Genomic DNA, 16325 nt, shown 5'->3' with positions numbered 1-16325 from the left:
AACTGAGAAGTAATTTCAATACAATTTGTCAACAGCTTTTTCAGGTTATCAATGCTTCATGTTATCTGTAAAATTTAAACAAATCAATTCAATAACAGTAATAAGTAACAATAGGAATAATATTTTTAAAATTCATTTTAATTTAGGATAACAGCTTCTTGAAGATAATTTTAAAAATTATTTTCAGTTCTCTGAAATATAACTTAAATAGCTGGTGGTATTAAAATGCCTTTCCAATGCAGCAAAATCTGGCAAAGCAAAAACACAGGAGTTTTAATGGGCTGCAGTTCCAAAGAAGAACTAAGAGGCATGGTTTAATGTGCATTACACTAATTCAATAGGCTGATCTACGTGGTCTGCATGATTGGCTGCACTGTTATCCACATAATAGTGCAACTGCTTGCAGACCGTTTCAATCAAGCCTCAAGTGGAATTTTCTCCGAGTATGCAACCGAAGGAAGTCACTCAGATGTATTTAAATATGGTGAAGAACGATTTCTTACAGTATTAGTAACTAAAAATATTCATATATTCAGCAAAATAATGAATGCTAAATACATCATTGTTCTTCTAATCATATTGATAGCTATGTCTTCAGTATGTGAAGGTAAGCGCTGCATTTTTACAATGAGTATGTCGAGTGCAAATGGTAATTCAGACCAAGATAAACAATATTTTAAACTATGTGCTGAAACAATTTTACTGCGTCACAAAGTAACAATAGTAATGGTTCTTATGTCCAGCTTGCACAGGCAATAGTTATTAATATGAAGTTAAGTGAATGCCTGCAGCATTCTACCCTTTTACTCTCCTTTTTAGACTCTAAATATGTTCAATTGGGTTTTAGAAGTTCAAAACAACATATGCAAGATGCTTATTTTATTCTGTGATAGTATTTAATTTTTAACATTTTTGCATCTTTGAAACTGGCTGTGTTCATATTTGTTTTTCACTGATGATCCATTTTTAAGAGCCACAGTGAGCCATCAAATCCTGATTGATTCATTTATTCCTTCGTTAGGACTCCAGCAGTTTGCACGTTGGGCAGAAACAGAGCCAACGGACGATGTTAGTCAATCAGTAAACCGTATAATTCGCTGCTCAGGGTGTAAACAGTCTGCTACAAGAGAAAATAAACGTGTTCGCCCTAAACTCTCTCGCAAAGGTCCACTGCCTTTCTAAAACCAGGTAAACAAAAACACAACATTTCATTTAGCTTGTCTTCCCTGGCTGCTCTTTAGCAGACCTCGTTACAAATGATGCTATGTGAGAATGGACAATAGAGATGCAATGAAGGAATAAACTGGTTCTAAGAGTACTGAAATCCCTAGTGTACAAACAGTTGTTTTTTTTCTAAATCAGAACCATCATATTCCAGATTGAAATAGTCCTTATTGACAGTAGAATCTTTATTATTGTCACAAGTAGGCTTACATTAACACTGCAATGAAGTTACTATGAAAAGCCCTTAGTCGTCACGCTCCGGCACCTGTTCGGGTACACCGAGGGGGAATTCAGAATGTCCAATTCACCTAACAAGCACGTCTTTAGGGACATGTGGAAGGAAACCGGAGTACCTAGAGGAAACCCACGCAAACACGTGAAGAACGTGCAGCCTCAGCACAAAAAGCAGGAATCGAACCCAGAACCCTAGCGCTGTGAAGCAAAAGTGCTAACCACAGTGCTACCATGCCGCCCACTTGTTAGGGAAACAAAGGTAGTTTTAAGGGATATATATTTGTTTTAGAAAATGTTAGAAATAAGGTTTACTTTTAAGTGGACTGAATTTAAGGTTTCTGTGTCCGGAAGGGCAAAACCTATAGTTAGATTCACCCTAGACAAATGGGTATTTGTGGTATTTGGTTAAATTCCAACTGTGTTTCTGTTGTGCTTAGAGAGGGCTACGGCATGAAGAATAAATACATTCTTCGCTTAGTAACTGGAGGCTATTGTAAGGATAAAAAAAGCTTTCAAGTTTTAGTTTTAGCTTAATTTGTGGGCAGTTGGAGACAAGATCTTGGGGAGTGAATATCTCTCAACTTTGCCAGAACAAAGACTGGACAGGGCGGGAGCTACAAAAAAGCAGGAATCCTAAAGTACAAGTTACAGTCCAGAAAACCAGGGAATTGGGACAGAAAGAAAGTTTAAGATGGCTGGAATTAAATGAATAGAGACCTTGACACGTTCAGAAGAATTCAAGGAAGAGTAGACAAAGTGTTCTGAATTAAAGAGATAAATGTAGTATCCATATTTAAAGTGGACCAACAGTCTTCAAAGGTAAAACAACATCTGATGCCATTTTAATAGTCTGGGAATCAAGAGTTAAAGCAATTATGAGCAGTTTGTACAGCAGTCAAGACAAAGACATCCGAAAAAGGTTGGTGTAAAATTCTGGACTGGATTCACTGTTAAAAGTGGAGTGGAAGGTTTGTTTCAAGGTGTCGCATGGAATACCTGGTCTGGATTTTGAAATACAAACTGCTAAGGGAAAGCATACTTATGTGAAAAGATTTTGAAGTCTGTTTCTAGGAGTGGAGCTTAGAAACTCTCATAGACAATCATCTGGGGGGATTCTGAGGAGACATGCACAAACATTCACTTGGGGTTCCGAGTGGAGACATGCTTCAAAGGGACTTTGTATTAATGAGACCATTGTGGATTAAAATGTACTTTGTAATTCATGTTAATTCTAAAACCTGGTGTGTAATTGTTAAGATAAGGGGGATGGTAAAAGAGTGTTGTATTATAATGTAATTTTTTCATGTTTAAGAATTATTTTTTCCCTTGTTGTTTACATTAATTAACATCCCGTGACTTGTTTCCTCCATGTTTTATAAGTAAAAGTTACAGTCTATTGAGCTAGAGTTCCACACTAAAAGCTGAAAGAGTAGATAGCATTGAAAATAAAATACCAAGCTGCTATAAGGGTGCTGTTTCTTTCAGATAAAGATTGAGGCATATTTGGAGATGTCAGGCTACATGGGGAACCACATGCCATTTAACCTGATTCTGATCACTGAGTGACAAGATCAACAATTACACATTTTGCCAGAACTGCAAACGCAGTCCGAGCACAAATTCAGCGAGCCAATAAAAGCTCTAAAAAGTAGGACACAGAAAACTTTCAAGGCCTTTTAACTGGAACACCCACCCACCAGCCAAAATATACCCTTTATAATATCTTCTTTACAAAGGAAACATCAAAAAGGAAACAGAAATTGACTGAATTTGAGAAAACGTATTGAAATTTATTTGCCATTAAGAAGTTGACTATTATTCCAGCAAAGTTATAGACATTTGTATTAGCCTTCAAATCTTTTAAAAACTTTTAATTGGGCCAATGCATGGTAATAGCTAATGCAGATGAGAGATCATTTGTTCTGGATTTTAGTTGGATCATGTGGAATAGGCATTGAAGAGAGGAAAGGAGGAGGGAAAATATTGGACAGTGATTCAACAAGCCTTTCTCGCACCTTCTACCAGTCTGGTTACAGAGGGGTATGGTCATCTACACATCCTCTTGCGATTAAACAAGCCTTTCTCGCACCTCCTACCAGTCTGGTTACAGAGGGACACGGTCATCTACATATGCTCTTGACCAAATTGGTACGCTGTCACTTTACAGTACATAGAACATAGAACAGTACAGCACAGAACAGGCCCTTCGGCCCTCGATGTTGTGCCGAGCAATGATCACCCTACTCAAACCCACGTATCCACCCTATACCCGTAACCCAACAACCCCCCCCTTAACCTTACTTTTATTAGGACACTACGGGCAATTTAGCATGGCCAATCCACCTAACCCGCACATCTTTGGACTGTGGGAGGAAACCCACGCACACACGGGGAGGACGTGCAGACTCCGCACAGACAGTGACCCAGCCAGGAATGGAAAAAAAGTTCAGAATTGCTCATTTAGTTCTTTTTTGCATCAATATGTTAAATACAGTAAATTAAAATCAACTAAAAAGGGAAAATAATGTTTGGTAATAGAATCAAAATAGCCATTCATTTTCAATCAGCAAGGTAAATTATAAAAGTCAGTGCCAGGAACACAGTTAAAACAGTGCACGAGCAAACACCGAGGCTCCATAGTAAATCAATCATTTGCCTTTTCCCATCAGAACCATAGCAACCTCTTGCAGTCATTCCTTACTTAAAAAGGAATTTGGATTTGAAATACAGGGCCAGTATTGTATCACTGGGCCTGCTGTCCAGTTCGCCACAGTAACATAAAAACAAAGCCACTTGTATAAATTCAATATAATTTCTCTTCTGTTTATTTCTCTGCCTTACAGACACTCTGCTGCACCGAACACATATTTTCTGCAAAGATCATGTCCTGTGCCATCTAGGAATAGAGCTACCAAGGACAAACATCCTTTTATGATCTCTTTGAGGAATACAATCTATATTTCTGTTGGAATGCATAAGATATCAGTTTCAGCTGCTCACTACTGCGCCACAGAAGGATCCCATTTTTTCCAGATGTGAATGTGCCACTTGAGTGAATATAATCAAAAGGTCAAAAGAAAATGCAACATGCTTTGAGACAGACTGTTCATGACAAACAACCACCATTTTCTCCACATATTCTGAAGGAGACAAATCTATCTGTAAGCAAAAACAAACCCTGTTTCAGCTATTTCTGCTCAACAAAATCAGTAGAGTTCAAATAAATGATGTGATTGAGAATTAGTTTTAAAAATGGTAACCATCTAACATTTAAAATGCCAGTATTGGAATTTCAAGAAAAATTGTGATTACAGATGATTTCATAACTGAAATACTGCCAATTACAGGGGGTCTACTTGAATTGTTCATTGGCTTCATAAAGAACTAGATAAATGCTGGCAAATCAGAGCTGAAATATTATCCAAGATTTAGTGAAAGATCTTCAGTTACATATTAGTATTACAAGGCTGTACTTTGCTATTTTCTGTTAAGGTATTTTCAAATGAAAAGTAAAACCGTACAAAATATACCCTGAGGATATTGCTTAACGCATCATAAAAAAGTAACAAAATGTACCAAGTATTTGAAAACGCTATCACACATAAACATTTATGCATATATTGAAAATCAGTTTATAACTGAAGAAAGAATACGTAAGGGACAATAGTGATTTCGGAAAATAATTTATTTTCAAATCCTTAAACAGGCCTGAAGCTCGATGTCAAAATTCTACAATTAAAATTAAATTTACAATTTTTATTACTATTTTTAAGTTGTTCCGCTAATTGAAATTACTCAAATTCTTAAAAAGTATATTGAACAAGTAGATTTTTCTGCTGTTGTTTTAGGCTTAAACTGTTATCGCAAAGAATACTTTGCTCCCTGGGCTGGCCATTTCTTAAGTCTTCAGTTCACCTAATACATAGCGGTAAAATGTTCTCTTGCAGGAGGAGTGTTATTCAATATCATGAACACCTTTATTACTAAATTTTATTAAATGAACACATTTCTGGTCTTCATGTCTATTCTCAAGTAATAGTTAATCAGATAAGAGTCTCAGAAAATCAGCACCAGAGCAAGTTTTTTTTTGTTTAGCCAGTTTCAGGACATTATGGTTTGGCCTGGTCATAGAATTAAAGCAATAATCCCAAATTTATGAGGCATTTCAGTTCTACGTTGGGCACTCTGGTCACACTTCAAACTGTCACTAACCATAAGCAAGACAAACATCAACAGATAGCTACTTATTTAGCTCGAATACTGACATCTCAATAGTTTTGTTCTTTTTTTTGCTCCATTCTTCATTAGCAGTTAGAGATTTACAACAAAATAAACTCACTAGCTTAACTGCCACTTCACCCTATGGAATCAAAAAATTGCCTTGGTATTCAGATTGTACACTTACAAAATTGTATCAAATGGTATCTAAGAACTGAACAAAATTCCCTTTAATATCAAAATAAAACTTGTCATTTGATTTTGTTCCTCAAGAGGCTCTGCATCAAATATAATTAGAATAAAATATATCTATAGAATTGTGAGTTGGTGATTTTTCGATGTTTTAAATGGCAGAAATACAAGTGATTTAAAATATCAATTATATATATATATGGTCAGAAAGTGCTGGAAACACTCGGCAAGTCAGTCAACATTTGTGAAGAGAACAGCCAAGTTAGCGTTTTAGATATATCCTCCAAGAGAAAAAATTATAGTAGGCCAGCTTTTAAAAAGATACGGAGAAGGGGAAAAGCACACGGAAAAATAAGAAATAGAATTAATTGTAAAATGTTTAAAATGGAAGACAGGACGTGTTTAAATGGTTCGACATTCGGCCTATTTGCATTCATCCATGATCACCAATATCGCTGTGATGTTCCTTTAATTATTGTTTTCACCACTTCATAAATTGCTTCCTCTGCACAATTGCAGAACTACATATATGTTCTCTTCAGCAGCACTGAGTGTTTCGACAGTACTGGTCCTCATTTCTATAATTCATCTTTCATCTCCTCCAGCATTTCTGACCTTTCTTCCTTTCACTAACAAGGACCATAGCATCAACTATCTTTGGGTGCGAGCCAACAAATAAAAAATGGGTATTGTCTGACCCCTTGTCTTCTTCACTTTTTTATAATCCCATTTCTCCCCTAATCTCACCCTTTGCCAGATTTACATTATCCTCTTCAACGTTAAGCCCTCTTTGACTTTAAGCAATCTTTGTCAACTTCAACCCATTCTGACCCTCGGGCTCAATGAACTTCAAGCTTGACATGGTGCTTAGCATTTTTGCCACTTTCATCTTTATTGTTCATTTCTGTCAACAGAATTTTCCACCCCTCCATATCTGATGCCTTCAGCTGTCTTCATCAACTTCCATCATGACCCTTTTCCCTGGTCTCTTATATTCTCAATATTTTCATTAAATACCGCTGACACAATACTAGGCATCATTTTTCCACTCCCCTCACTCACGCAATCCATGTCCATGAATTTGCAATGCTCAATTTTTCAAGTTTCATCCTCATCAAACCTGCTGCCATGGGACCACTGTTGTTGTCTAGCACAAACACCTCTATCTTGATCGAGCTAATGACAATTATACACGACTCTTCTCATCTCCTTTTGGACTACGACCCTGTTATTGAACACACACTCAATTTCCCAGATAGCTACTACCTAATTTCTTCCTGCAATCCTCCTCTGCTTCCAACCCGAGTGCCACAGCCCTATTTTAAAAAAAAAAAATTTAAAGTACACAATTTTTTTTTTCCAATTAAGAGGCAATTTAGCGTGTTTAGAATGTGCAAACTCCACACGGACAGTGACCCGAGGCCGGGATCGAACCAGGATCCTCGGCGCTGTGAGGCAGCATGCTAACCACTGCGCCACCACGCCACCCAACCACACACAGCCCTATTCTAACCACTCCCCAAGACACACAAACAGGACTGTCTCAGTATCCTCATCATTTCAACTTACTTCTGCCCCACCAAACCAATTTCTTCTCAACTTGACATGACTGTATATCTCCTTGTTCAGTTCAAATTTTTTCTTTCGATAAATATTTTATTGGAGTTATTTTCAAATATATACAAAACAGAAACCAGCAAACATCAACAGCAATAGTGAGTAGTCAGCCATGCACAATTGCTACTATTCCCCCGTACCACCCGTTCTTTTACCTCCAGCCCCTCCTAAAACCCAAACAAAACATGAAAAACTCCTTTACCCCACCACCGACGTGTTAATGCCCATTAAAGAAGTCAGTGAACAGCCGACACCTTGTGGAGAACCCCTCCTCGGCCCCTCTTATGGTGAACTTGATTTTTCTTCGAGGTGGAGGAACGCTGCCAAGTTGCCCATCCATGTCCCCACTTTCGGTGGTTCTGCTAGCACAAGATCTGCCTTTAGGTTATCAGGGAGGCAAAAGCTACCACGTCAGCCTCTCTCCCTACCTGCACTCCCGGATCCTCCGGCACCCCAAATATCACCACACACCGGCTCGCGCCACCTCCACTCAGAAGATCTTCGACATTCTCAAACTCTTACCAGAATCCCTCCGACTTTGGATATGCCCAAAACTTATGGACATGGTTCTCCCGACTCCCTGCACGCTGCCTATACCAATCTTCCACCCCTGAAAAAAAATGACTCATTCTAGACCCTGTCATAGGAGCCCTGTGCACCACCTTAAACCGTATGAGATTCAGTCTTGCGCACGACGAAGACAATTTTATCCTCCGCAGCGCCTTACTCCACACCCCAGCTTGCATCACCTCCCCCAACGCCTCCTCCCGCTTGCGCCGCACCTTCTCCACTGAAGCACAACCCCTCTCCATCAGCTCCCCATTTATATGACACCTATCCCTCACCTACTTCATCTTCCGACAGAAGCTTGTCCTGTAGAGCAAGAGGCAGCAGCCATGGGAACAAACCCAACTCTTTCCTCAAGAAGTCCCTCAGCTACAGGTAACTGAATCCACCCCCCTTCGGCAGCCAGTAGACCTACTCAAGCTCCTCCCATTCTGCAAATGTACTCTCCTCCCCCCCCCCCCGCCACAAACAGGTCCTGAAAATACTCTAGCCCCAACCGCCCTCACACCCAAAACTTGCATCCAGCCCCGACGGAACAAACTTGTGGTTGCCACAAATCGGCGCCGACAGTGACAAGAGCTCCACCCTACAGTGCTGCCGACGTTGATTCCACACCCCCAACACTGATAACACAACCTGGATCGTTGATTACCCGGCAGCGAGTACGGAAGAGATGTCAACAATAGCGCCATCAGACTGGTCCCTTCACATGAAGCCTCCTCCATCCGTACCCACACAGACCTCTCTTCCAACGCCCACATCTGTATCATAGCTATGTTCGCCGCCCAATAGTAATTCAGCAGACTCAGTCCCCCCCCAACCTCTTTCCAGAAAACCCTCCTGAACCGGGGAACCTTACCCGCCCACACGAACCACATTATCATTTTATTCGCCCTACTAAATAAAGACTTGACCACTAAAATTGGGAGATTCTGAAACACAAACAAAAACTTCGGGAACACTGCCATCCTTACCTTCTGGACCCTTCCAGACAATGACGACGGTAACACATCCCACCTCCTAAAGTCCTTCATTCCCTCCACCAGTTTTGCCAGTTCACCTAGTGCAGCTGGGCCCAGCTCTGTGCCGCACGTATCCCAAGATACTGAAAGCCCGCCCAACCAACCGAAACAGTATAGTCCTTAAACTCCAACCCCTCCCCCGCCATCCATATTGAACTTCTACCCTGAAAAAAGACTGAACTCCAACAAGTTCCCTATAATCCTGTTCAAACTTTCAACCGTGTTTGCAACATATAACAAGAGATCATCAGTGCATAAACAAACTCAATGCTCCACCCCCATCCCTCTCAATTACCTGCCACCCGCTCAATGCCCGAAGGGCCATTGCCAACGGTTCAATCGCTGGGGCAAAGAGCAAAGGAGAGAGCGGCACCCCTGCCTCGTCCCTCGATGCAACCCAAAATACTCCAAATTGACACTATTCCTCTGCATATTCACCTTAGGAACCCTATACAACAATCTCACGCAAACCCCTGCCCAACCTGAACCAACCCAGCACCTCGATTAGGTCTGGCTTTCCACAAAACCACTTCCACCTCCCGGCCTTCAAGGGCATCAGTATCACATTCAATAACGTCCAAGCATTGGCCGATGGTTGCTGCCCCTTCATGAACCTCAACTGGTCCTACCCCATCACCCCGGAGAGAGAGAGAGAGAGAGAGAGGGGGTGGGGGGAGAGAGTGGGGTGCGGAGAGAGAGTGAGAGTGAGAGAGAGAGAGAAAGAAAGAATGGTTGAATGGTGGTAGGGGGTGGTGGTCCCGCACACCCGCCCCCCCCCCCCCCCCCCCCCCCCACCCAAACACCTTCAGTCAGTCATATCTCTGCTTTCACCAGCTCACTTGGTCGTTCAGTTCAAATTCATCTAATAATAAAGATAATAATAATAATCACTTATTGTCACAAGTAGGCTTCAATAAAGTTACTGTGAAAAGCCCCTAGTCGCCACATTCCGGCGCCTGTTCGGAGAGGCCGGTACGGGAATTGAACCCACGCTGCTGCCTTGTTCTGCATTACAAGCCAGCTATTTAGTGCACTGTGCTAAACCAACTACACCTGTCAATCTTCTGATAGCAGAAATTAAATGTTTGGGATCAGAAAACCATTATCATTAGTGGTGAAAACTACCGATCCACAAATTGTTTACATCACCATCCCTCGTCCGTATGGCTCAGGATCCTTTCTATGATCACCAGTCCAGCCAGTTCCCATCCATCTATTCAAACTGGCTGAACTTGGTCTCATTTTAAATAATTTATTTAACTCCACTTCCCCAAAATAAAAGATATTAAATCGAACAGAAATAGTTAGGATCCTGGCAACATCTGGCTTTTTGAATACACCATAATCAAAGACATAAAAAATATCCTCTCTGACTGTGACCACTTTGAACTGTCCCTCCTCATCCACCTTGACATCTGTGCCCTTGAACATCCTCCTCCAATGTCTCACCTCCATTGATCCACCACTGATTGTCTCGAATCCTCTGAAATTGTCTCCTTTAACTCCTCTCCTCTTATGTAGGTTTGACAGTCTTCACCTTTGGTATCTACCTGCTATTTCTTTCATCTCAGATCGCTAATTACTGTTGTTTTGCTGGATTTTCTGGTTTCCATTCCAAAATTGCCTCAGCTATTCGTGTGTCCAGTGTATATTAACTTTTTTCTACTATCCCGCTTTCTATTGTCTGATGTTAATTTCACTTCAGGCACTAAATCATCTCTGGATTTCTAATCAAGTTCTTTATAGACATGTGTATGCATGTCTACACTTTTCTTCTATTTATCTGTACCTTCAACTTTTAAATCTGTAATTCAATTAAGTTCTGATGAATAAAGCACTGGAGGTAGGGTCATTGAATTTATTTCAGGTAGTTAGACCAATGTTTAACAGGCGAGGGAGTTATAGGCTGTGGGGAGGGAAACAGACAGGAAAGTGGACTTCAGACCACAATCAGGTCAACATACCAAATGGTGGAGCAGGCTCGAAGGGCCAAATTGCCTACTGCTCTTAAGTCCTATGTTCCAATGAAGGGGGTGAAATGTTAACCTCTCTGTTCTCTCCACATGTTGGCTAACTTGATGAACGTTTCTAGCATTCTCTATTTTGTTTCAGATTTGCAGTTTTGGCTTTTGTATATGTGTGGATATGTGTGAAAAGTGCTCTTGTGCATCATGTTATGCTGTATCACTAAAACTAAAGATATTTTAACCCATTATTTTGAAAGACTTTGAGATGTTTTCTGTAGCTATGTTTTATGTCACACTAGAATAAAGATCAATGCAAATTGCTGATTAATTGTTATTTGACTTCTATGTTTTCATCCAATGAGGAAGTTCCAGGATGATCACATGTGTTGGGTCTTGAAAGGTGCGAGAGCACACAAATCAATTGGCACTGAGGGGTGCAGCTGCAGAGCAGTGGGAGGCTGAGGGCAGGCCACTGATAATTATTACTGGTTAGTTTGACATCTCCAATCAAAAAGCAAACCCCACCCCAAAATCCCTATTAATGGAGAATTCTGGTTAGTAGAGTACCGGATGACTGAAATTCTACTGTATATTTCACTTGTGCTAATAGAGGTCTTAACTAATGGGGACTAAGTAGGTAAATGGACAAAATACAGTTACTGAGAGATAGAATATTCAGAATATTCTTTCACAAAAATATTGGAACAAAGGTTATTAATGCCATTAAAGTGTCCTTTAAATGGATTTAAAGACATTAGAGTAATGTACAACTAGATTGACCACCTACTGACTGCTTTTAAGAAATAATTTACTTTTTCAACACTTGAAACTTTTCTCAAATGGATTGCATACGTCAACAACGTGATGGAATTTTAGAAGGATGGCCATTATAAAGCACTTCAAATTCACTATAATGCACATTTTGGAACCATGCCAAAGGTAAGTATCTCATATTGACACTGCAATTAATAATGCATTTGGTAACACAAGTACAAATAATCTAAATAAAATGGCAGAATTATACTGTGCAAAGTATTATCTTTATATGACACATTTTTAATGAAAGCAAAAGACCAACAGCTACTAGGGCCTGCTGTCTGCTCGTTTGTGCTATCTGGCCTACATACATGGAAGGTCACTCGTCTTTACTTTCTTCTAAATGGTTCCAGGAGACTTCCTACCTCTCCAAGTAATTGAACAATTATTAATGTGGGTGGGATGCCATACAACATCATACAACACCTTGTACTGGGGAAGATGGGTTAGAGGGAAGAAGAGCAGCACTTTAATCCGTAGGAGGGACAAGAAAAGTGCCAAGCCATCAAAAAGATGTGAAAAGGGTAAGAAGCTTGAAGCAAGCCGTAGCAGATTAAAAGACATGGTTTGTAGTGTGTCATTAACTTGCTTCATGTCACCACTGCTATAATAATCTGTTTAAAATGCTGATTTTGAAGTCCCCAAATCCTTGTTATGACATGTTATTTATTGCAAGGAGGTATGCTAATCCTAAAAATATTCTTCAGGGTGAAGCCACACGCAGCACAGCATCTTGATGTACAAATGTGTGGCATCTTGGAGTAGTAACAAAGATTAGTTCCTTTGTTGTGCAGAGTTTGAACACTCCGTTGAGAAATTGACTGAAGTTTGGTCACATTTTCTGTGAGGTTGGAGAGGAACAAATATATATATCGATAAAAGTCATGCAGATATAACTAAGCTACTTCACAATAACTGGCTTAACAATACTTATGAAGCTATCTACTATGTGCTTTACAAGGGAAAATAATAAGCTTGGACCCTCTGGCTATATTATTTAATTCTTATTGATATCACAGGAGTGCCTCATGAGGCAAGAATTTCATCAGCATCAACCCTCAAGCAGAAACAATCCAATCCTCTTGCTGTCAGGGGCAGCAACAACCTTTTGAGGTTGTTGCCAATTAACCAAACTGCTAATGGTAAAAAATGCAAACAACAGGTGCCCTAACAGCAAATAGATCAGGACAAAGCTATGAGAGTTTGGTTGTGGGCATTACCAGTCAGTCATTCCCCCAACTCTGCAATAACTGCAGCTGCACAATATTTGCATGGCATGTCAAGACCCATGTAAGCACCAGATAACAGCATTCAACTTATTTCAGACACAGTAATGTAAAGAGAAATGTATTTAATAGTAGCCAGTAACAATAACACAAGTCAGAAATAGCAACAGCTCTTTCAGTCTCCTATCCCAGTATCTCTATATATGTGCAGTCACTTTCCCTGCTGTTGCCAAATCCATTAAGCAGAATTAATGTGGGCAATTCAGCTGAACATAGGAACAGATGTAGGCCATTTAGACGCTTGAGCAAGTTCTGTCATTCATTGAGATCATGCTTGATCTGCAACCCATCTCCATACACCCACCTTTGCCCCAAGTTCTTTGACTAACTAAAATATCTCAATCTAAGTTTTAAAATTAACTATTGACATTAATTACTGTTTATGGAAGAGTTATAAACTTCTACCTTTTTTTGCATGATGATGTGTTTCCTAATTTCACTCCTGAAGGATTCCGATTATGCGCCTTATGACTAGACACATCAACCAGCGAAAAGTTTCTCCCAATCTACCCAATTGGTTCCTCTTAATATCTTCACAGAATCTTTATAGTGCAGGAGGCAACCATTCGGTCCATTGTGTGTGCACTGACTCTCTGAAAGAGCATTCTACCCAATCCCAGTGTCCTGCCTTATCCCTGTAACCTTGCACATTCTTTCTTTTCAGTTAGTAATCCAATTCACCTTTGAATCACTTGATTGAACCGGCCTCCACAACCCTCTCAGGGCGTTTGTTCCAGACTCCAACCTGTCTCTAAGTGAAAATATTTTTCCTCACATCACTTTTACTCCTTTTGACAATTATCTTAGGCGAATTGGAATTCTGAATTCTCGCCATGTGTACCCAAAGAAACGCAGTTGCATAAAAGTGATTGGGGTAAAGGCAGCGCCCAATTGGTACAGAGTTACACAGACCGGAGAACTCAATTACGGTTTGTGCCAGGTTACCCAATCTCTGCTAAGGTTCATATTCCCTGGGCAAAAAGGTGGTTGGAAAAAGCAGTCAGAATTCTGATTCCTGTTCACTATCATATTGGTCCTTTGTGGAAATTCAGAGGGGGTGGGGTGGGGGGGTCTAACTCACTACTGAAGAATGGTATTTGGATGAGGTAATGTATAGCAGTTTTGGAATAATATCTGCCATCAGTTGGCATCTTCAGGGGAGCTGGTGAGATGACAATGAAAAAAATACCACTATGTTTTTGTTTCTGTTTTAAATCATTCAGGTTCACTGAACTAATACAGCATGCATTAGTTTGAGAACGTTACTGAAGATCACGAGAAAGGATTCGTAAGCAACTCCTGCATTTCATATTCTTCAAACATACCAGGCAATAAACTGCTACTCGGGCACTAATCTCCATTTGTACTAACCATTCTCCTTTGCTCATCATAAACGTTTGCCATCATTAGTCATTCTACAAAAAAAATTAAACGCAATAGCATCTTGACCTAACTATCTGATATCAGGAAACAGAAACTCAAATGAATCTAGGATACATGCTTGGGAGAAAATGTAAGCTTTTTTTTTTAAGAAGCGTTCCGATAATCAATCGGCAATACTTGTACAATTGGTTTGAAGATGTTAAATCTGGTGAACACAGATTAGCTTGAGCAGAAATGGGCCATTTGGCCCATCGTCTGTGCACCAGCTCACTGAGTGAACAATTCAAAGTGCCATTCTCCCACCTTCTCCCTGTAGCCCTGCGCATTCTTCCTTTTCAGACAAGTCTAATTCCCTTTTGAATGCTTCAATTGAATCTGCCTCCACCACACACTCAGGCATTGCATTCCAGACCTTAGCTCTTTGTTGTGTGAAAATTATTTTTCTCATATCGCTTTTAAATTTGTGCCCTTGCATTCTTAATTCTTTTCACGAATGAGAATAGTTTCTCCCTATCTACTGTAGCCACCGAAGTTGGCCATTCCCTAAATACAAAATGGAGGAACGCAAAGCATACAGGTCAAAATGGACAATGTTTGCAGCACCAGCAGGCTGCACCAAGCAAATGTGGATTCTGTCTGCTAAGAGAGCAGACAGCACCGAAACGAACATTCCGCATACTAATGAGGCAATCTCCAGGATAATTAGCATATTAATGGAACGATCCCAGAGACAATGGACACAAATGGGGAAGTAACTGCAACATTGTATAGGATACCAGACACCCCGGCACCAGCGGGGTCCGAAAACAAAGCACCTGAAAGCCCACCCAGTAGCCAAGGAACAGCCTCAGTATTGGGGGGATTCAAACATATTGATTGGGAAGAGACCCAATCGATTCCGAGCAGGTAAAGGGGTCCGCCCAAAGGACCGCGGATCCCTGGGACCTATAAAAGACAGGTCCCACACATAGTTCGTTCTTCTTGTCCAGCCCTCCTCTCTCTCCTTGACCAGCCCTCCTCTGTGGACCAGCACCTCGACCAGCTTTTGCCAAGAAGACCTTGAACGAGAGAGAGGAGGGGTTTGGGACAGCAGTCGCCAGCAAGTAAGTGTCTCACAACGATCGCTACCAGAGATAGACACTCCTGACCCCTTTTAACCTGTACCAACCTGAAGTCTGCAGACCAGAGCAGAGCAAGAGGCCTTGCCCCCTGATCCGGCAGTTCCTTCGAGATAAGTATTTGTTTATTTAGCGGTAGGAATAGTTTAATCCTCTTAGCATGTGCATGGGTAGTTTTATAATTGTATTATAATAAACTCAGTTGTTTGAACTTACTAATTGGTGTATGGTTTTATTGCTTTGAACTTCACCTTGAAACTTGTGGCGGTATCTTAACGATACCTGGCGACTCCAGAGTTAAGTAACGAAACAGAGCCAAATTGAGTGTTAAGCACACTCACCCAGAACGAGCAACGCTACTCTATCTGGATCCCTCATGATTTTGAACACCTCTATCAAATCTCGTCTCAGCCTTCTTTTCTCCAAGGAAAACAGTCCGAACTTCTCCAAACTATCTTCATAGCTGAAGTTCCTCATCCTTGGTCCCACTCTCTCCAAAGCCTTCACATCCTTCCTAAAGTGTGCCATCTAGAACACCAGCTGAGACCGAGCTGGTGGCTTATATAAGTTCAACATAAACTCCTTGCTCTTACATTCAATGCCTCGATTAATGAAGCCTGAGATACCGTGTGCTTTATTATCCACTCTCAACTGTCCTGCCACCTTCAATGGCTAACGCGT

The 16325-nt window shown here is 40.6% G+C and overlaps 1 protein-coding gene and 1 long non-coding RNA gene across 2 annotated transcripts in view; one reads left to right on the top strand and one right to left on the bottom strand.

The window, feature by feature from the left end:
• ltn1 (listerin E3 ubiquitin protein ligase 1) overlaps positions 1-16325 on the bottom strand; it is a 224374-nt gene that overhangs the window by 136855 nt on the left and 71194 nt on the right.
• On the top strand, positions 353-7180 carry LOC119969152. Its single transcript, XR_005461299.1, has 3 exons — positions 353-607; positions 1022-1188; positions 4302-7180. It is a non-coding gene; the product is annotated as an uncharacterized LOC119969152 (long non-coding RNA).

This window comes from Scyliorhinus canicula, chromosome 7 (assembly GCF_902713615.1).
Source record: "Scyliorhinus canicula chromosome 7, sScyCan1.1, whole genome shotgun sequence".
NCBI lineage: Eukaryota > Metazoa > Chordata > Chondrichthyes > Carcharhiniformes > Scyliorhinidae > Scyliorhinus > Scyliorhinus canicula.
This window is presented reverse-complemented; position numbering and strand designations above follow the sequence as displayed.